Source organism: Oncorhynchus nerka, linkage group LG28 (assembly GCF_034236695.1).
Source record: "Oncorhynchus nerka isolate Pitt River linkage group LG28, Oner_Uvic_2.0, whole genome shotgun sequence".
Taxonomy (NCBI): domain Eukaryota; kingdom Metazoa; phylum Chordata; class Actinopteri; order Salmoniformes; family Salmonidae; genus Oncorhynchus; species Oncorhynchus nerka.
This window is the reverse complement of record NC_088423.1, coordinates 83,799,226-83,820,401: the sequence shown is the minus strand read 5'-3', so window position 1 is coordinate 83,820,401 and position 21,176 is coordinate 83,799,226. Positions and strand designations below refer to the sequence as shown.

The 21,176-nt window shown below is 42.9% G+C and overlaps 1 long non-coding RNA gene across 1 annotated transcript; it reads left to right on the top strand.

Annotated features, from left to right (window-relative positions):
• Window positions 1–30: 30 nt before the first annotated feature.
• LOC135565612 (uncharacterized) lies at window positions 31–17,910 on the top strand. Its single transcript, XR_010461739.1, has 3 exons — window positions 31–833; window positions 1,430–1,512; window positions 17,482–17,910. It is a non-coding gene; the product is annotated as an uncharacterized LOC135565612 (long non-coding RNA).
• Window positions 17,911–21,176: the final 3,266 nt, after the last annotated feature.

The window sequence follows — 21,176 nt, the reverse complement described above, 5'->3', positions numbered from 1 at the left end:
CAATTACGAGTTTACTGCGTAATTCCTAGCCTCTGTGGTCTGTTTTCTTTGCATTGTAGGCTAGGCCTACAATGTTGTATTTGCGCATACATTGAAGCGGGTACAATGAAGGCACGAATCCAGCATAAATAGTAGATAGATTAACAATGAAACCAAACAGATAGGGAAAATTCAGAATAAATTGCAATGAACACAGTTGTATCCAAGGTCTATGTCATAGCATAAAATAACTCAACGCGGGAAAGAGCGCGCCTTTCTAGGCTGCAGGCGAACAGAGGCCATCCGCCGCGGGACTACAGGGAATGTCTTGTGACGCTTGGATCACACCGACAGGGATTTGCGCAAAATAGTACGCAGCATCATCTGGATATGTATTCAACAAAAGTTCAACATTATACTTCTGCTACCATTTCTGTCAAGCCGCTGTACATATAGTTTGACCGCATATGTTCAATACATCCAACACGCTGCAAGGCAAACGCAGCTTTAACTTAATTCTGGTGTACCAAAATGCAATGACTATGTCGGTGTGTTCGAAGCGGAAGTGTTAGAAAATGTTTGAGCTCCTATACACCGCATTCATCCACTCAGAGGACCAAACACCAGATAATGACATGAATTAAGGAAAGAGACAAATGTTGCGGCAAGGAATCAAAACAACCACTTTAACAGTGAACGAAATGGTAACGTGTGTAGTAGCCTAATATCGCTAGAAATAGTTAAGTTTAACAAAATGTTAAAACCACAGAAAAAGTTGGAACATGAGTTCAGCAAAGTTGCTCTCTCACCAGGCCCTGAAGTTGAGAGTTCACCTGTTCTGTCCTGGCTACAAGGTGAGCAGCGCCCCTCTTAAGACCTTTCTGATTATGTTAGCAAAATGCCTACAAAAGGCGTGAGCAAACATGTTTACCTGACACCTGTTGCTGCAAGGAACAGTACATTTAGTATCCTAGACCTAGGTGTGGCTTACTACTTCATTCATAGAAGAAAAGATGCTATCTTGAAACTAAGAGTTATTCAGCTGTCCCCATAGCAGGACCCTTCGAGGAACCCTTTTTGGTTCCAGGTAGAACCCCTTTGAGTTCCATGTAAAACTCTTTCCAGAGAGAGTTCTACATGGAACCAAAAAGGGTCCTACCTGAAAAAAAGTGTTCTCCTATGGGTCAGCTGAAGAACCCTTTGGGAACCCTTTTTCTAAGAATGTACCTTAGCAAGCTTAGACTGTCTCCTAATACTATATAACCATAACCCAAAATACTATTTTAAAAAAATGTGATGTTAACAAAAAAATGATGTATAGCTCCAAATCATGATAAGAATAGTAATGTTGCTCTCATGGACTAGGCTACATCAATCACCAGCTATATCAAGCACTAGTTCCATGTGAACATGTCATGGAATGCACTTTATTGTGGTATTTCTTCCCCAGCTTCTGAGAGTTTACAATTGGACCGTTTGCTGTTCGGACTCTGATGGTGAACAGTGGTGCCAATGCCAACCAATGGATGCAAAGTAAATCATCCCTTAATCTCTTCACACAGCCTCTGTGCTGATCTTGTGGGACTGTCTTTTTATTCCAAAATGTGCCTCTTGGAAAATGTATTATGGAAAACAAATGATAATCTTGGAAAATAAGTAGTCTATGGCAAAACGAAGGCAATTTCATAATTCAACCACGATGGTGACATTACATCATCTCTAGTGTTGTCATGGAGATTAGAGCTGATATATCGATATCGTGTGACAATCCCATCGATAACCGATATTCAAAAAATGTTAGTCTCATGCTTATCATTCTCATGATGTGTCATTATTGTCACTGTGTAAGAAATCAACATTTTAAACCTATTTCTTGGACAATTGCGCTTTGGGATGGCAATTTAAGAGAACTCAGTGTGGAACAACGGCACTTTTTAATTTCCTGCTGTAATTGGCAGATATATCGGTATTGGTCAATTTTGTCCTCCCAAAAATCGCAATCTTGACCCACAAACCCAATTTCAGTCAAATTCTAATGAAGATGGTACTAGGACCCATTGGCCCAATAATAGGCCTATGTTCATAGGCTGCTCAGTATGACAGGGTTGGTAGAGTATAGCAGCCTATACAACATAATGGCGGTTTGTTGAATGTGTCGAATGGCTAAACAACAGACATTGAGCAGCTTCTGCTTTGATCTTTTCCTTTCATTAGGACTTTACTTAAATTGTATTTGTATTTATTGTATTTATTTAAATTGTAGTAGACCAAGGGACCCACCAAAAAAGTCATAAAATGTAACTCATTCAACATTGCATACATGGAGGTCCTCTCAGACTGGGCCAGATTATGCTAAACTCTGTGTGATGCAATATGAGGTGAAAGGCTGACATCTGGTGGTCATGTGGTGTAAATACATTATGTACCGAAAGAAGTCTAGTCAGGAAAATCATGGTGAACTATTTAATTGGGCACCACACAAGGCAACATAGACTTTGGCTTGTTGTCATTATCTCACTTAGAAAATGTGTTTTGTTTAAAGACATAGGTGTTTCTTGACTCATGTTTGCTACCTCTGTTTCCATACAGTATGCTGCTGTATTGAACCAATGGCAATCTTGGCCCATATCATCAAGCTGAATGCAGTCCCTTTAACATCATATCCATGAGCTGTTGTTATACTCTAGAACAGATATATATTAAGTAGCCTTCCACAAGCCAGGGCAGCTCATAGTAGCAGGAGCCTGTCCTGTTTGATGAGGCAGCTTGATGTGAAGGATTGTGGTGAGGCAGCTTCATCATTAAAGGGTTGTGGATTTGTATCATTTCCCTCTAGTGGCTGAACAAAGCCATGCATCTCTTTCTCATCAGTAGCTCACATAGAGCAACGCTAGGCCAGCCACATCACATAGGCTCAGGATCTCTAAGAGATATCCTAACTCCATTTGACATCTCTTTGTTTCTCCTATCACCGTGGATTACCCCTGACAGTATAACTGTGAACTGACTCCTTAATAGAGGAAGCCAAAGGACTTTACCCAGAGATCTGACAGACAGACAGGCGGATATACTGGAGCTAGCAAATAGGATTTCTGTGGCTTATCTCATAAACCAATTTCCTGTGCTTTTAGCCAAGAGTACAGTTAATTTTTCATAGCATAGGCCTGTTTGTGGCTGAAGCAGAGTAAATGTAACATCCATTTGCCTACAATATCCTGGGCCTGTCACTGCAGAGCAGGGCTTCATTTCATGCACTGATACATGCAGCCATCTGCGCAGACTGACACGCAGGGAGTGGGACACACACGCACGCACTGACGCAGGTGCACACACACACACACAGACTCATGCACCCAAACACACACACACACACACACACACACAGATTTCTCACAGCTCTGACAAATAGAGAGGGATGCCCATTAAATGTACATGCACCCTGCCTTTTCCAAATAGAAAATGCTGAGGCGTGTAAACTTGGGTAACAGCTAAGTGAATGCCTTTGTGCATATGAATGCACATTTGCAGGGGATACGGGCATAAAGAGATTGAGATGATAAACTTTGATTTGCATGTAAATTGTTTCTTTTATTCTCTGTTTGTTTACTGCCACAGCTCCTTTAGATTGAAGGCAGCGACTCTCAAGTTCTCGCTCCTCCATGTGTGTGTGTGTGTGCGTGTGTGCGTGCGTGTGTGTGTGTTGTTCTTGTTGTTTTGATTGCAAATGTCTGCATGTGTTGATCTCCTCCTTTGTATTTTATGTCATCCTGATGGTTGACTTTTAAAGGGAAACAAACCTGATTGTAATAGAATATGCCGAATAGTACTTCTATAATTTACAGTATATAACTTCATACATAGCACAGGGCCTAAATATAATCATAAACATCCCACATATATTTGATTTAATGACTAACAGATTTTATTTTCTTTACATAGGGAAGATGTTCAGTTTGTGTGCAATATGCTTACTCAAATCAAATTGTATTTGTCACATGTACCAAACACCCTTACCATGAAATGCTTACTTACAAGCCATTAACCAACAATGCAGTTCAAGAAATAGAGTTCAAATATTTACTAAAAAACCTAAAGTACAAAATAAAATGAAAAGTAAGTAAATCAAATATCAATAACAAGGCTATATACAGGGTTACAGCTTAGTCAAGGTAAATTGTACAAGTAGGTAGGGGTAAAGTGACCATGCATAGATAAAACAGCGAGTAGTAGCAGTGGGGCGGTGTGTTTGGGATCATTGTCATGCTGAAAGACCCAGCCACGTTTCATCTTCAATGCCCTTGCTGATGGAAGGAGATTTTCACTCAAAATCTCACGATACATGGCCCCATTCATTCTTTCCTTTACACGGATCAGTCGTCCTGGTCCCTTTGCAGAAAACAGCCCCAAAGCATGATATTTCCACCCCCATGCTTCACAGTAGGTATGGTGTTCTTTGGATGCAACTCAGCATTCTTTTTCCTCCAAACACGACAAGTTGAGTTTTTACCAAAAAGTTCTATTTTGGGCGCTTTGCAGCTCCTTCAGGATTATCTTTGGTCTCTTTGTTGCCTCTCTGATTAATGCCCTCCTTGCCTGGTCCGTGAGTTTTGGTGGGCGGGCCTCTCTTGGCAGTTTTGTTGTGGTGCCATATTCTTTACATTTTATAATAATAGATTTAATGGTGCTCTGTGGGATGTTCAAAGTTTCTGATATTATTTATAACCCAACCCTGATCTGTACTTCTCCACAACTTTGTCCCTGACCTGTTTGGAGAGCTCCTTGGTCTTCATGGTGCCGCTTGCTTAGTGGTGTTGCAGACTCTGGGGCCTTTCAGAACAGGTGTATATATACTGAGAACATGTGACACTTAGATTGCACACATATAGACTTTATTTGACTAATTATGTGACTTCTGAAGGTAATTGGTTGCACCAGATCTTATTTAGGGGCTTCATAGCAAAGGGGTGAATACATATGTACCCACCACTTTTCAGTTTTTTTTTTTTTGTGACTTTTTTGGAACAAGTACGTTTTTTCATTTCACTTCACAAATTTGGACTATTTTGTGTATGTCCATTACATGATATCCAAATAAAAAATATATTTAAATTACAGGTTGTAATGCAACAAAATAGGAAAAATGCCAAGGGGGTGAATACTCTTGCAAGGCACTGTATATAAATCACTGGATGTGACAAGGGATGGGAATGGGACAGACTGGACATGAAGAGTTTCTTCTACTGTATCAAGCCTCTCCAGTGGTCCTTGGTCTGCTCAAGTACTACTGATTGACCCCAGTCCAACAGAAGACACACACACACACACACCAACACACCTTCCTTTGGTCCTCTGGCTGTTCTTAGAAGCCTGATGAATCACCAAACCTCTTCATGATTCTCTAAATGTCCAACCTGGTAAAAGTCACAGTTCCTCTACATACACTTCCACCCTCTCCTCTCACTCAAAGTTGTAGAGCGGTTCTGGTAGTAGTAGAACTTAGGAGGATGGAGTGGCACACACAGCTTTGAGTGAAACAGACTGGAACTGGAAAAGCCATGTCCCTCCTTGCATGCCTTAGTATTCAAGTCGATGTGGTGGAATGGAATTGTAGTTGTTATGTTGAGAGCAATTAAGACTGACGCAGAGAGGTTGATAATCAGTCTGGTAGGATTGGTTGTTTGAAATGATTAAGCAATGGTTGCTGAGTAAACAAAACCCAACATCTTATCCCTGACCAATTAATTTATTTTAATTTGGCTAAGCACTGTGTTAGCGAATAGTATGACACATATTATATCACTCAGTTTGAAACATTGTGATGATGAATTATAGAACATACATCCATTATCTTGGACATATTTAATTTATAAGCACGCTAAGACACTTCAGCACTACTGGGTCATTATTGTTCCATATTGTGTCACTGCTCCTCTCCACACCTGGGTTCAAATATTATTTAAAAACATTTAAAATCCTTAATATGTACTTGGTAGACTTGCCTGTCGTAATTAACCAATAGAATAGTCTCAAAAGTGTAAACCCTTCCCATCTGGCACTTTTATATAATACACTTTTATTAATATTTCACTTGTTTGAAATATTTCAAATAGTATTTGAACCCAGGTCTGCTCCTCTTGGATGCTTGCAAACTACCAAAGTTAGTTGAAATGCAATGAATCACAGCTTTACTCGCTCAGTTTTGACTGACTGACGTGTTGTATGTGAAATCTGAGAGCCTGGCCCAGAGAGCAACATGAACAGAATGGTTGTATTTAATGCTTTTCCCCTCCATTCTGTTTCTCTTTTAGTGTTGCCGTGTAAACACTGATGCAGTAACGCTTTCCATTATAGCGCTGAGAGGAAGAGACTTGCGTCTCGTCTCCCGTGGCTCCTCTCCATCTCAATAATAGGTCAACAGCTGTATTTGAAAAATGTATAACATTTTGGGCAGTTGCAAAGGTTAGCAGCGGTGGCGGCGCTCCGAGATGCAATTGGAGCTCAGATCAGCAGTGAATCTCTATGGAGATGAGGGAGGAAGAGGTGGCTTTGATGAGTGCAGCATGTAAATGATTTGAATTGTGTTTATAGGACATGAGGCCGACCCCGGGCCCTGCGTCACTACAAGGCAGAGATCCTCATACTCCTGCTGCACCACTCTGTGGTGGGGCCTCGCAAATACACATCATAGAAATGACTAAGAGAGAGCAAGGCATCAGAACCCAGTCTTTGGGCTTTATTCTCTCTCTCTCATTTATTTGTTTTCTTCCTTAACCTCCATGACTGTCAGACAACAGGGATTTAGATTAGGCATCAGAGTTTTTAATGTGAAGTAGTACATATATCATTTTGTCATCTCAATAGAAGACAGCTAAACCATCAGTTTGTAAAAGAATCAGCACCACTAGGCAATGATGGCACCGTTGGGCCTGTATGTATATGTTTTAGAGATATTCAAATATTGATGCCTTTTTCACGTCTCAGACAAATTACTCTCGAAAGATATCTCAGAGAGGTACATACTCGGACATGGAAATGAAATATGAATGCTTACCTTGAATTGCTTTTAGTAATTGTAAAATATTCAAAGTGGTATTTATGGAATGAAAGCCTCACTCCCCTGCTTGCTATGCACAAGCTGGCAGGTTGACAGTAGGGGGATTACTTTGTCAGTGGTTGTTCTGATTTGGCCGTCACAGAAGAAAATGAATAGCCTTGATAAGTCATGTTCAGGTTTGGATGTACCTGCCCCGATGGTGAGGGATGTGAATGAAATATGATGTAAGTGAGTGAAAGCATTCAGTCTGACAGTTCTAAGAGCTCTGCTGCAGATTAGCTCCTGGTGCTGTTTGTACATGTCAGATGGGGACAGGGACAATTGTGTTTCTAGTGATTACTGTTTGTTAAGGATATTATCATGATGAGTAGAAATGACATGTAGTCAATCAATGGTCTTAATTTCTTTACCCGTGGCTTGTGTATGATTTAAAGAGCATATCACGTTTTGTTTTAAAGAGCAATAATGTATTTTCCAGAGTCCTATTTCTCATCCCAAGCTAGTAATTTAGCTTCCTTCCTTCTTCCGAAAGATTTACATTTTTCATAAGTGCTTTGTGAAAAAAGAACACGTGAGATTCCTTATTTTAGTAAATGCGCTCCAGTTGTTAGGATTGACCTATAGTAAATCTCATGAGAACAAGAAAATGATGGTAGAATAGTAACTACCTGATGACTGACTCTTAATGGAGGGTATGTATAGGCACTTTAGAAGGACATGTTCCCAGGCCCCATTACCTTGTCTCTGGGGAGAGGGAGAGCAGATGCCAAGGCCCAGGCTAGGAGAACACAAATCCCTCTTTGAACATGAGGTGGTGGAGCGTCTCTCTAATCCATTCTCCCTTCTCTCCTTCTTTCCAGGGGGCTCGTATCATCACCTTCCTGGCACTAATGTATTCCAACCCTAGTCTGTCGTCTTAATAATGTGTTGTTTTTTGTGTATGGGAGTGTGACGTGTGTGTGTGACACTGTGTGTGCGACACAGTGTGTGTGATTGTGATGTGTGTGACACTGTTTGTGTCTGTGTGTGCTTAGTGGCTGAGATGACCTCATCATTGAGTATAGCCTGTCTGCCTCTCTCTAGTCTACTATGAGGTCTCCAGCAGCTTGTCCCTCAGGCTCGGCTCTTAATTCAGAGAATGTGTAATACACCCAGGTAAGCAGGTTTAATCTGCTTTGAGCTTGCAGATAGAATTTGATTTGATTTGATGTGTATCTACCCGCTTTACATCAAACAGCACATTTCAACAGCTGGCCTCGATATGAGTTTTGACATGTTTTATTTTAAACTTAAATCTCTCTCACAACCCGAACTGCTTCAAACAAATGTCCCTCAGTCACCTTATTGGTCCGGCTTCCAGGAAAAACGTAATAGCTTTAAAGCTCAATATGGCATTGTTGTGGTTTTGTACCCTCTGTCACAAATTCCAGACAGAAGTGAATTTCCTATTCCCTGTCAATAACACCCAGAGAATCACCTCTGAAAATGAGGAAGCATGATTCAATAAACCTGTCACTTATTTATTCCACTTTGACCCCGTGTTACCCTTGTTAGTCCAGGAGAGTTGGATTACCGTTGCTTTTCCACCATGTATGTAACCTTTATAGCCTTCCCAAGAAACAGAAACACATCAGACTGGCTACATCAGTTCCTCTTTGGCCCACACTGTCCACAGACCCCAGTCATTGTGCAGCTGTTTTCAAGCCCCTCTCAGAATCACACGCTGGTAAAGAAGTCGCCTGTGCTGGACATTTCTAATGTTTGTGCTTTTCTATTAACTCATTTCTGTGTTCTATTCATGTGCTTTTCTAATAACCGTTTTCTATGTTCATGCAAGTGACTGACTGAACGAATCCTCACTATCAGTAGCTGCAATTTGGCAGTACGCCCAGACCTTTGTTTTGAGAACAAAAGATATCTCAGTTTCAAGGTCTCGGCTTAGAGAGAAGAATCCTTGTGAGGTATTGGTCTGCCACATGAATGAAACAAAACGGTAATGATGAATTAATTATGCTAAATCATGCAAATATAACTTGTCTGTGTATTGCCGTATATAGTATAAGACAACTGCTGGGACTGCCACAGCAGAGCTCCTGATTGACATGTGTACTATGGCGCATTGAGTTGGTTGGAACCTCTCCAGTGCACTGATAGTAATAAAGAATGATTCATTTAAGATTGACTTTGAGTGTAGCCGGTTGTAATTTCCATGAAATACAGTATATATATATATTATTTTTTTAAACATTTATTTTACTAGGCAAGTCAGTTAAGAACAAATTCTTATTTACAATGACGGCCTACCCCGGACGACACTGAACCAACTGGACCAATCACCGCTGGATGTGATGCAGCCTGGATTCAAACCAGGCACTGCAGTGATACCTCTTGCACTGAGATGCAGTACCTTAGACCACTGCGCCACCTTATATCACTGATTCACTTTTAGTCACATAGCCTTAAACTAGTGGCTTTGTTGATCCAGATATGAAGACACTATTACTCATCGTGCAGGTCTTCAGACTGCAGAGGCATGCTAATGGATGTTGTCACCACAGAGACTCTACCCTGGCCTGGCCTGCATGGTAGGTTATGAAAACAGCATTGTGTTGTGATGCGTGTTAGCAGGCGGCGGCCCGGAGGTGGTTCCATGTATGAGCCAGTGTTCTGGTCATGGAAGCCCATGCCTCCTCCTATTTCTGCAGCCTGTGATCTAGGATCTTCGGTCCTGTTGTATAGGCCTGTCAGTCTGTGGCCCGTAGGCCCCCTCTAACTAAGCACGCCACCTCTCTTTCCTTTCTACACCCACCCGCCCACCCACCAGGGATGTTAGTTTACGGGATATTGGAAAAGACCTGTGTCAGGAAGTGGAGGCCCACAGGCCATTGGAGAGCGGAGGTTGTGTTGCTCTAGATTACTGTATCACCTCTCTCTCTCCAGGTAACAGCAGAAGTTGTGTCTGATGGGTGACAGGTTTGGGGGTTTGTAAAGCACTGGGATCATAGCCTTGTGTTGAGCACAGGAGGTTGGTGGCACCTTAATTGGGGAGGACGGGCTCGTGGTAATGGCTGGAGAGGGATTGGTGAAATGGTATCAAACACATGGCATGATGCCTTTCCATTGGCTCCGTTCCATCCATTATTATGAGCCGTCCTCCCCTCAGCAGCCCCCACTGGTGTTGAGATACCCAAATATAAGGATGTCAAGAATGAACTCTATATCTATATAATAAAGATGGGTTTGTGTAGTAGGTTTGTGTTAGTGGGTTAGTGTATTAGGTTTGTGTAGTGGGTTTGTGCTGTGGGTTTGTGTAGTAGGTTTGTGTAGTGGGTATGTGTATTAGGTTTGTGTAGTGAGTTTGTGTAGCAGGTCTGTTATCCTCTAGTTTTCAGTGCATGTTTCTTAGTTGGGGTATGAACATTTTATTTCTATGTAAAATAACTAAAGGCACATGACAGGCAGTCGCATGTTAGACAGAGTGTATTTTATCTTTAATATGGGAATGTGACAGGGAATGAAATGAATCAGTGCTCTGTGCTAACCCCAGCAGCATTAATATGCAACCCGGATAGACGGCCTAACTGTCATTTATATGATATTCCCAGAAGAATCATTATTATTCCCAGGTCTTGGCAGGAACATTTGGCCTATAAAGAAATGAACTTTGTCTCTTTGCTAAGTACACCAATACATCAGGCTGTAGTCTCTCCCATAGATTAATCATATTTCATATTACACAAGGCAAATGTATTCATATTTCATAATACACAAGGCAAATGTATTCATATTGCATATTTTTCTAATTTCTCCTGTCTGACCATCTGTATGTATTTAGTCTTACCAAGATGAATCCTCTGATCCTATTGGGTCAGGACTGGAGGCAGGTGTTTTTATTATACCAATAGGAGGAAGTAAGAGCTGGTATCAGGACGTAATCCTACACATAATTTTTTATATCTCTGTAATATATCAGGGACCGTGATTTCCCTCACCAAAAACATTGTTAGACCCGCTTTGGTGATTACGATGTGTGTTTGTGTGTGTGTGTGTGTGTGTGTGTGTGTAGTGTGTGTTGTGAACAACGGTGGATAGGTGGGGGTGGACAATATGCCCTGGTATTTCCTACAGCATTGTGAATATCACTGACGTATGAAATTGCAGTCTGTTTCCTCAGATCAGAGTCGCTTAATCATTTAAGAGGACCAATCCTTGAAAGGATTACAGGGAGGGGGTGAGAATGGGGAAGGGAGGGGTGAGGAGGGGTCTGAGAGAGGGGGGATATTGAGGCCTTTTGGGTTTGAGAGAGGAAAGTGCAGAGGTCACCATTCTACATTGCCTCTGTTGACCCAAATTCTACAATACCCTGATTATAATTTTCCCAGGAAATGGAAGTATTAATTCTGATCTCTTTTCTCTGGTTAAATGTGTAACCTGTTTGATAATAGTACTACTCAAGACGACTAGATGATGAAATTGGTCAGGTCAGGTTATGTATGATTTGAGGTTTACTTGACACAGGTTGTGCACAATGTGCACACTCACCTAACAGCAAACAACACTAACTACAGGTACAGTATGTTTGTTACTGTATGTCCGCAGTCTTACAGTACATTTGCACTCTGCAATTCACTGATGTTCTACACTTGTCTGGTCTTCCCTAAGGCATCTCCCCTAGTGTTAGACAGGACGTGTAGATGGAGGTACAGACAGATTGCTACTGGTGTTAATGTTAATGTAAACGATCGGCCTGTCAGGCAGAGCTTGTGTTTCTTAATCTCCTGCTTCTGCCTTAACATGATCAAAGTGATGCAAATAGAAGCCTGTATTGATTTACGACAGGCACCAGGCCTGTTTATGCATTTATGTCACCTATCTGCAGTTCCCATCTGTTTTTTAAAAGTGCTGTGAAACTGCCTGGAACCCATAGATGTCAGTCTCCGTAAAGCAGTGATTCTCTGGCCCCATGGGTCGCATGTTCCTGTCACAATTAGGTTCTGAGTGAGGATTTAGATACAGGCAGATGATTATTTTGACCTTATGTTTGGTTTGGGTTACAGATGGGATGCTATTCAGACTATAATCCCCCAGTTCCTCATCCTGTCAACCTTTACTCATACCCTACTTTCTGTCTGGTGTGTTACAACATACAGTAAAGTGCCCATGTTGGGTCTTCATTTGAGCCAGTTTGCTATAGCAGGAAAATAATCCTGCAGCAACAGGAAATATGAATTATTATGTGGATTAAATTTAATGGACATTTTTTTAGGGGTTGACATTTTTTCATAAGGGAAATTTTTTTTTTTAAGTGTAATTTACAAACTTCAAAAGCCTTTATAAATGACAAATACAGTACACGTTTGACATTTCCTGCATTACAGGAAAGTTTTAACTCCCAGGCCCAGCGGTCTGAACAGCACCCATAGGCTCCTCTAACTCACAGGCCCAGCGATCTGAACAGCACCCATAGGCTCCTCTAACTCCCAGGCCCAGCGATCTGAACAGCACCCATAGGCTCCTCTAACTCCCAGGCCCAGCAATCTGAACAGCACCCATAGGCTCCTCTAACTCCCAGGCCCAGCGATCTGAACAGCACCCATAGGCTCCTCTAACTCCCAGGCCCAGCGATCTGAACAGCACCCATAGGCTCCTCTAACTCCCAGGCCCAGTGATCTGAACAGCACCCATTGGCTCCTCTAACTCCCAGGTCCAGCGATCTGAACAGCACCCATAGGCTCCTGTAGCACCCAGGAAATCTGAACAGCAATAATGAACCCTCTGTCACAATAAGGCATGCTGATTAGGACAGCCATTGCAGGAAAATGAAAATGAATTCATATGGCTCTGGATAAGTGTCGTATGGAATTGTTGCCAGCCAGGGTCAGCCTTCCAGACGGCTAGTGTATGCAAAGTAATTCATCCACTCGCATTATCCCAATAATGATATATTTCAGGGATTATGAATTGGGATGTTTCCTCGCTACAACGCTTTAAATTATATTTAGGAGAGGGGTGTTAAGATTACTGCTGCCCTTTAATTTCAGAGACGGAGCACGTTGTCACCATCTGCACGAAATCTTATTCTAATAGCAAAGAGCAATTTGTGGGGTATAATCACCTAGGCGACCATTACACCAATGACCCGGCCCGCCCGCCTTCCAATCACATTCTTCAACAGAGCGTTTAGTGCCTTTGTGGGGGAATGTGTCGTGTGTTAAGACTGGTTGAATTAGAAAAGAAAAATGAAAGAGCGGAATGATATTTATTCATGTGAGTTCCTCTCATGGAACATTACTGCACTTCATTGCTACCTTTGGAAATGTATGCAGAATGAGAAACGTATTCATTTCCAACTGCTTCTGCATGATTGTATAGCCTCTCCTCTTCTGTTTTTTCAAGTATTAACTAACAAATGTGTTTTTCTCTTTGCAATATATCCTGTGATCAATCATTGATTCTTATAACAGTCACACTTTGTTGCAATATGTTTTCACATCTGCAAAAAAGTAGCTGAGTGTAGGTCTGACATGTGAAAGTAGTACTGTACATGTGAAAGTAGAAGGTCTATTCCCGCTATAAGCTCTGTGAGTGGGCCCCAGTGTATAGCCTTCTATATCAGATTTCCAGCTTCAGTAAAGGTATGTATTTTCCACACGCTAGGTCCGTCAGTCGGGTAGTGTGTGTGTGTGTGTGTGTGTGTTGTTTGTGCGTGGATGGATGGTGGCCGTCAGGTTCCTAATTGATGACTGGTGGGTGAGTATCGGAAGCAGTCAGCTGGCAGCTGAGGAGAGATTGTAGGTTGGTACCCCCTTCTATCAGAGGTTTCTTTGAACCTCCAGATTAGGAGGTGCAGACACACGTTTAGACGCCACATGGGGGAGCACAGCAGTGTCGCCCTGCACCCCCTCTCCTTCCTTCCTCTGGTCCAAAATCCAGGCACCCCGCGGCATACTACAAAGCCAACAGTTGAGTCTGAAGACGGGAAACGTCCCACTGTTTTTCTCCCAGCAAATATGTCTACCCTGTGATTCTTGGCTTTAGTCTCTAAATGGAAACAGTGTTGTTTCTTTTCTTTCACACTACAGCCAGCAGCTAGAGTAGAATGTCAGGGTAGTTTCCTCAGGATCCTCTCAGACATGAGAGGCCTGTTTGAGCCCTGCGTCGCCCCCTATTCTGCCCCCGCCTGGCCTTCATTAGGCCTGCTTATTGGTCACAGACTAGACTTGTGTGTTATTCCTCACGCGAAAGGTGCCAAGGAAATTGCTGAGTTCTATCGGTCGTAAGACATCTCCTGGCTGCGATTTCCTGGGCTTGCTTTGCACGCGTGGCCGGCGTCTGCCTGCCCGATGGCAGGGGGGATAAAGAGAGCTTACAGAGAACTGGGGCTCAGACTGGCCCTGGCAGGCCCCTCACACACCACACAGGCCTCAGCCTCACTGGAACCTGATCGCCACATCATCAGTGGGCCGGACACACAGCCCTGAGGGGCTCCACTCACTCTGTCCTATGGGAGTTTGGCTTTGCTAACCCTTGTACCTTTGAAAGTTCCTGTGCTCACACTTACAGGAAAATACAGAAACAATATATAAATTGATGTGCTGAATGGAAACATGTTTTAATGTAGTTAGTAGATTATTGTTGGATGCTTTTCAAGCTCACACACTGCATTATTTATTTACTGCTAATGCAGTCTGCTATCCATACAAAATGTGCTCTAACAACTCTATTCATCATGGGAACATATAACATCGCTAGAACATGCAATCAGCTGACAGTAGATACACAGTGTATGTACTGTGTTCCACCCTGTGTCAAGACTATTTGTGTACTGTGATCCAGTAACGGAAGTATGTCATGTCATTGCTATACTGAGCATATGGTGTGTGTGTGTATGCGTGTGTGTGCCTGTATGTCTATGTGTGTGTGCTCTGTGCCCTGGACGAAGATGAAAAGTTGTGTGGACTTGTAACCCCTCTTCCCCCGCCGGTAATCACCCGGGAGCCCTGTAATCCCTGGTGCATGCAGATGCTGCTGCCAGGAATATTACTGTTCGTAATATTCATCTGCTCTCATATTCCTTTCTTTTACCAAGATGAGGCTTCCTCACGCGCCATGTTCTTATGGGAATTAACTGTACTACAAGGGGATTCATCCAGAGGTAGATTTCTCCTCCTCGTCAGAGAAGGGATCAAGCCTTAACCCAGCCTGAGGTCGTTTCAGTATCAGTGCTTAAAGGAATGGAACACCGTCCTCACGTACCCATATCCTCATAAACACTCCTCAGAGACATGAAAGACGACGTTCCTCCACAGTAGGGACTCTCTCCAATCCACGTCCCGGCCCACATGAATCATGTCAGCTGAAGGCCGATCCAGAGGGAGGTGGGCTAAAGCTGCTTTAAGGTGCTATGTCGTCCCCCAGCAGGCTGTGATACCTGGCTTAGCAGCAGGTAAACCCAGTACCACAGGCTGGGGACAGCTACTATTGTCTCCATCCAGCTGATCAAAGACACTGACACAGCACCCGTATCACTAGAACAGGAATGAATGGGAATCATCATCAACCAGGCAGATGGGTTCAGTTCAGGCATGTGGTTGAAACCTCTTTCCATCAGTGTTGAGACTATCATTTGGTTGGGTACTATTTGTCAAACATGTCTCCCGGAGGCAAGGTGGATTTGTGCTTTTTCATATATCTTTGAACAACTGCCGGTCGAATGGTAACACATAAATGTATGAAGAATTAGTGAAGCTATTGACTGAAATTAGTTTAACCATGGAGTGGCTTTCATTGAGGTGTGATTACACTCATACTGGGGCGTCAGGGTATCTAGTGGTTAGACTGTTGGACTCGTAACGGTAAGGTTGCAAGATCAAATCCCTGAGGTGAACAAGGTAGTTAACCCACTGTTCCTAGGCTGTCATTGAAAATAATAATTTGTTCTTAACTGTTAACACTATTGTTTTCACTATATATTTGACCTCTTGGGGATGTCATTCGAAAATATAATGTTAACTTTCACTGCTATGCAGATGACACACAGCTGTACATTTCAATGAAACATGCTGAAGCCCCAAAATTGCCCTCGCTAGAAGCCTGTGTTTCAGACATAAGGAAGTGGATGGCTGCAAACTTTCTACTTTTAAACTCGGACAAAACAGAGATGTTTGTTCGTCCCAAGAAACAAAGAGATCTTCTGTTGAATCTGACAATTAATTTTGATGGTTGTACAGTCGTCTCAAATAAAACTGTGAAGGACCTCGGCGTTACTCTGGACCCTGATCTCTCTTTTGACGAACATATCAAGACTGTTTCAAGGACAGCTTTTTTCCATCTACGTAACATTGCAAAAATCAGAAACTTTGTGTCCAAAAATGATGCAGAAAAATTAATAAATGCTTTTGTTATTTCTAGGTTAGACTACTGCAATGCTCTACTTTCCGGCTACCCGGATAAAGCACTAAATAAACTTCAGTTAGTGCTAAATACGGCTGCTAGAATCCTGACTAGAACCCAAAAATTTGATCATATTACTCCAGTGCTAGCCTCCCTACACTGGCTTCCTGTCAAGGCAAGGGCTGATTTCAAGGTTTTACTGCTAACCTACAAAGCATTACATGGGCTTTCTCCTACCGATCTCTCTGATTTGGTCCTGCCGTACATACCTACACATACGCTACGGTCACAAGACGCAGGCCTCCTAATTGTCCCTAGAATTTCTAAGCAAACAGCTGGAGGCAGGGCTTTCTCCTATAGAGCTCAATTTTTATGGAATGGTCTGCCTACCCATGTGAATGACGCAAACTCGGTCTCAACCTTTAAGTCTTTACTGAAGACTCATCTCTTCAGTGGGTAATATGATTGAGTGTAGTCTGGCCCAGGAGTGTGAAGATGAACGGAAAGGATCTGAAGCAACGAATCGCCCTTGCTGTCTCTGCCTGGCCAGTTCCCCTCTTTCCACTGGGATTCTCTGCCTCTAACCCTATTATAGGGGCTGAGTCACTGGCTTACTGGTGCTCTTTCATGCCGTCCCTAGGAGGGGTGCGTCACTTGAGTGGGTTGAGTCACTGATGTGATCTTCCTGTCTGGGTTGGGACCCCCCCTTGGGTTGTGCCGTGGCGGAGATCTTTGTGGGCTATACTCGGCCTTGTCTCAGGATGGTAAGTTGGTGGTTGAAGGTATCCCTCTAGTGGTGTGGGGGCTGTGCTTTGGCAAAGTGGGTGGGGTTATATCCTTCCTGTTTGGCCCTGTCCTGGGGTATCATCGGATGGGGCCACAGTGTCTCCTGACCCCTCCTTTCTCAGCCTCCAGTATTTATGCTGCAGTAGTTTATGTGTCGGGGGGCTAGGGTCAGTTTGTTATATCTGGAGTACTTCTCCTGTCTTATCCGGTGTCCCGTGTGAATTTAAATATGCTCTTTCTAATTCTCTCTTTCTTTCTCTCTCTTGGAGGACCTGAGCCCTAGGACCATGCCTCAGGACTACCTGGCATGATGACTCCTTGCTGTCCCCAGTACACCTGGCCGTGCTGCTGCTCCAGTTTCAACTGTTCTGCCTGTGATTATTATTATTTGACCATGCTGGTCATTTATGAACATTTGAATATCTTGGCCATGTTCTGTTATAATCTCCACCCGGCACAGCCAGAAGAGGACTGGCCACCCCTCGTAGCCTGGTTCCTCTCTAGGTTTCTTTCTAGGTTTTGGCCTTTCTAGGGAGTTTTTTCTAGCCACCGTGCTTCTACACCTGCATTGCTTGCTGTTTGGGGTTTTAGGCTGGGTTTCTATACAGCACTTTGAGATATCAGCTGATGTATGAAGGGATATATAAATCAATTTGGTTTGATTTGATTTGAACTGACTTGCCTAGTTAAATAAAGGTACAAAAATAAAATTTAAAAACTACTGTTTGCATTACTCAGTGTTGTACCTCTCACTCCCCCTCTCTCTCTTGTTTCGTCACTGTAGTGGAGTGAGTTCATCCACAGTCCTGCTTCACATCACAACACAGTAACTAATCATTGTGAGTGGATCTGTAGTCTTGCGAGCTGGAACAACAACCACAATCCCACAGTCCCACCATCCTCAAATGGCTTCCTACTGTTTATTAGTCGATGGTTTCCTTCCTCTGATGGCCTGTGCATGTACTTGCATGAAATGTTTGAGTTGCTGTGGAATTGGATGCAGTCAGTCCACTGTGGAACAGACTGGCGGGTGTATATATAAATACAATCAGGAAGGGGAGGTGAGATGCAGAGTGTGTGTGTGTGTGTGTGAATATGTGTGTGTGTGAGTTGCGACTGTGGAGCAGAGGTGGCAGTGGCGTGTGAAATCTGTTGGGCATGATTGACAGCAGGATGACTGATACCTGTAAAATAAAATATACCTCAGAGAGGAGATGATTCTCCTTTGTGTTTTACAAAACACCCTCCATGACACCACTGAAGGATTGCTTCATCCCCGAGGAGAGAGAGGGAGAGGAAGAGAAGAGAGAGAAAACAAAGCCTATCCGAAGTTAGGCTGATATGATGAAGAGAGAGAGAGACAGAGCGGCCCAAAGCCGACACATTCTGATTGTTTTGATGTCTGGGAAACACACAGTCAATTATAAAGGCTCAGTGCATAGTAGAGCTGTTTGTTCTGTTTCCAGACAGAGCAGAACAACTCAACTGATAACTTGTAATGGAAAATCATTCTATTGAAACAGTGGAGCATTTACATGGCTCTACGTTGATGTATCGACTTCACTATGTAAAACCTAGGGAGTCGATTAGAACATCGACATTATTTCTACATTACCAGGATGTGTTTCCTCACTAGATTTTGAAGGAATGGGACAAAGAAGAAAGGTGGAGGGATGTGTAATTTCCCCTATTGATCCATAATGTGAACTCGTGTTGGTCTGGGTGTAAATGGCCTGGCACCTGCTAACCCCTGGCTTCTCTCTACAGGAGTATTAGTCACCATTGGGTGCTCTGGGGTCACCTTGCTATGAGCTTCTTTATCCCCGATGGAGGTGACATAGTCAGAGTGCATAATATTAGGCTAGTGTCTTAACCTTGAACCAGGAAAATCTATTTTCCCATAGTTAGTGAAGATTTCCAATGCACTGCTATAAGGCCTTTGGGATTTAACCATCACCATCGTCACACCATCTGACCCCCCATCTCCCTTTATGCATATCCTGGCTGTAGTGTGGGTGGGTGGGCGGGTGTCCTGTTAGCTATCAGTATTAATGCAGACCACCAGCCATGCATCCACTGGGTAATTATTCAATTTCCAAGATAAATCTGGTGTATAGTGTCATATCCATCATGTCTGTCACCTTTTATACAGAGAGGTAGGGCACTAAATGGAAGGCTTTTTGCTCATATGCACTTCTATATAGTCATCAATTCTGAGCAGTCCATTCATTGTTTCGTTTGACAGACGGGAGCTAATAATGAACGATCAGCTAATGCCCCTCAAACTGAACAGAGGAGTGAGAACACAGAGGCCTGTGTGTGTATGTGCGTGTGTGTGTGTGCGTGCGTGCGTGCGTGTGTATTTGGTGGCATAATTCTGTGGGCACATACAGTATTAGACAGGGCCTGTTCCCGTTCCTCTCTTCCATCCAGAGAGAGAATCCTATCCTCGTCGCCACTTTCACGGTTGCTGTCCTGTGTCCTGTATACATACAGACAATGTCCGAAATGTGTAACGATCAATATTTTGACCAGCTATCTAATCAAGAGGAACCACCTGTAAACAAGTGTTAACAAAGGTTTCCGTCTGATACCAGCGTGGGTTTACAGCGTGTAGACATTGGGAATGGATGTGAAAACAGTGGTTTGGTCTTCAGACCGTGTCTACAGGGGGATCCTAAACCTTGTCCCTGCCTTGTTTGACAGTAATAAACATTGCTTGTCCACTCAGGAGCAACATGGGAAAAAGATTTAGGCAGAGGCGGTGGGATGATGTTATGGGATGATGTTATTGTGATGTGTTATTTTGGTGGACATCAGATTAGGGATGTTACTCTTGATATAAAGCTAAAGAAAGGCTTTTGGGCTGATTGGGGTCACGGCAGGTTATGTGATGTACTGAACAGCTATATTCAGGCAATATTGGTGAGATTTGGGGTAGGCTAAAATATGACAACAACATTTCCTCTTTCCTCAATGTTTTTTAGGCTCTTAATGTTCTGAAATTTTTTCAAAAGACACTGAACTGAATCCTATTCTCAGTAATGTTATGTTGTGTCTTTTGAAAACATTTTGGGACTATAGACAATCAATGACAAATTATAATCTATTGTACAGGCATCAAAATATTGATGTAAACAAAATAAACTAAACAATGTTATTAATACAAACATTGTATGACCACATCAAATTATAAGCAAACAATGATTTTCTTTTTTACAAGGAAGACAAATGTGATTGGCTCATTCAACGACTTCCGTTTCTCAGAAAGATGGGTTTGTGTTGAAAGGGGGGAGGGGGGGGGGGTCATTTTACTCCTATGATTGAAAAACAGCCTGAAAACATCCACCATACAACTAATGTGCTATTTGGTGCCAGATACAAGACATCTCATCTGACACTCTTTGATATTAGTTGTTCAACAAAAGAGGGAGCAACAATTCATCGTAAAAAGTGTAATTTAATGACATACACTTGCCTATATATTAGGGATATTAGTTAGGACACCCTCCATATCTACCACCTCCACAATCACACAATAGATAGCAATAGCCCCCGTGATGGTAGTCCAGGAGGCCCAGGCTGGCTGAAATGCTAAGATATGTCATGTGATTCATGCATGGCTGCTCCTGATGTATTTACACTAATTGATTCTTTTCACTGATTTCCAAAGCCGCCTTGAGATCCCGCTGGCTCTAGCTCTCTCTTGCATGTTTTAAAGGGGAGTGCAGTCACGTCACGCATGGCTTAATTCCAGAGATACGCACGCCACGTTGAGCCACCTCTCCGGTAATTCAGTCTGGCCTTTTCACACGGAGGTAATCACCTCGCCCCTGGACAGGACACAGGGGTAACAGACACAGGGGTGCAGGGGGGCTGGGACTGGCCCCTATAGAGCCCCATACTGTGGCTAATGCCCACACCACTCACACACACTCCTGATCTCTAGTTAATCCTTACACAC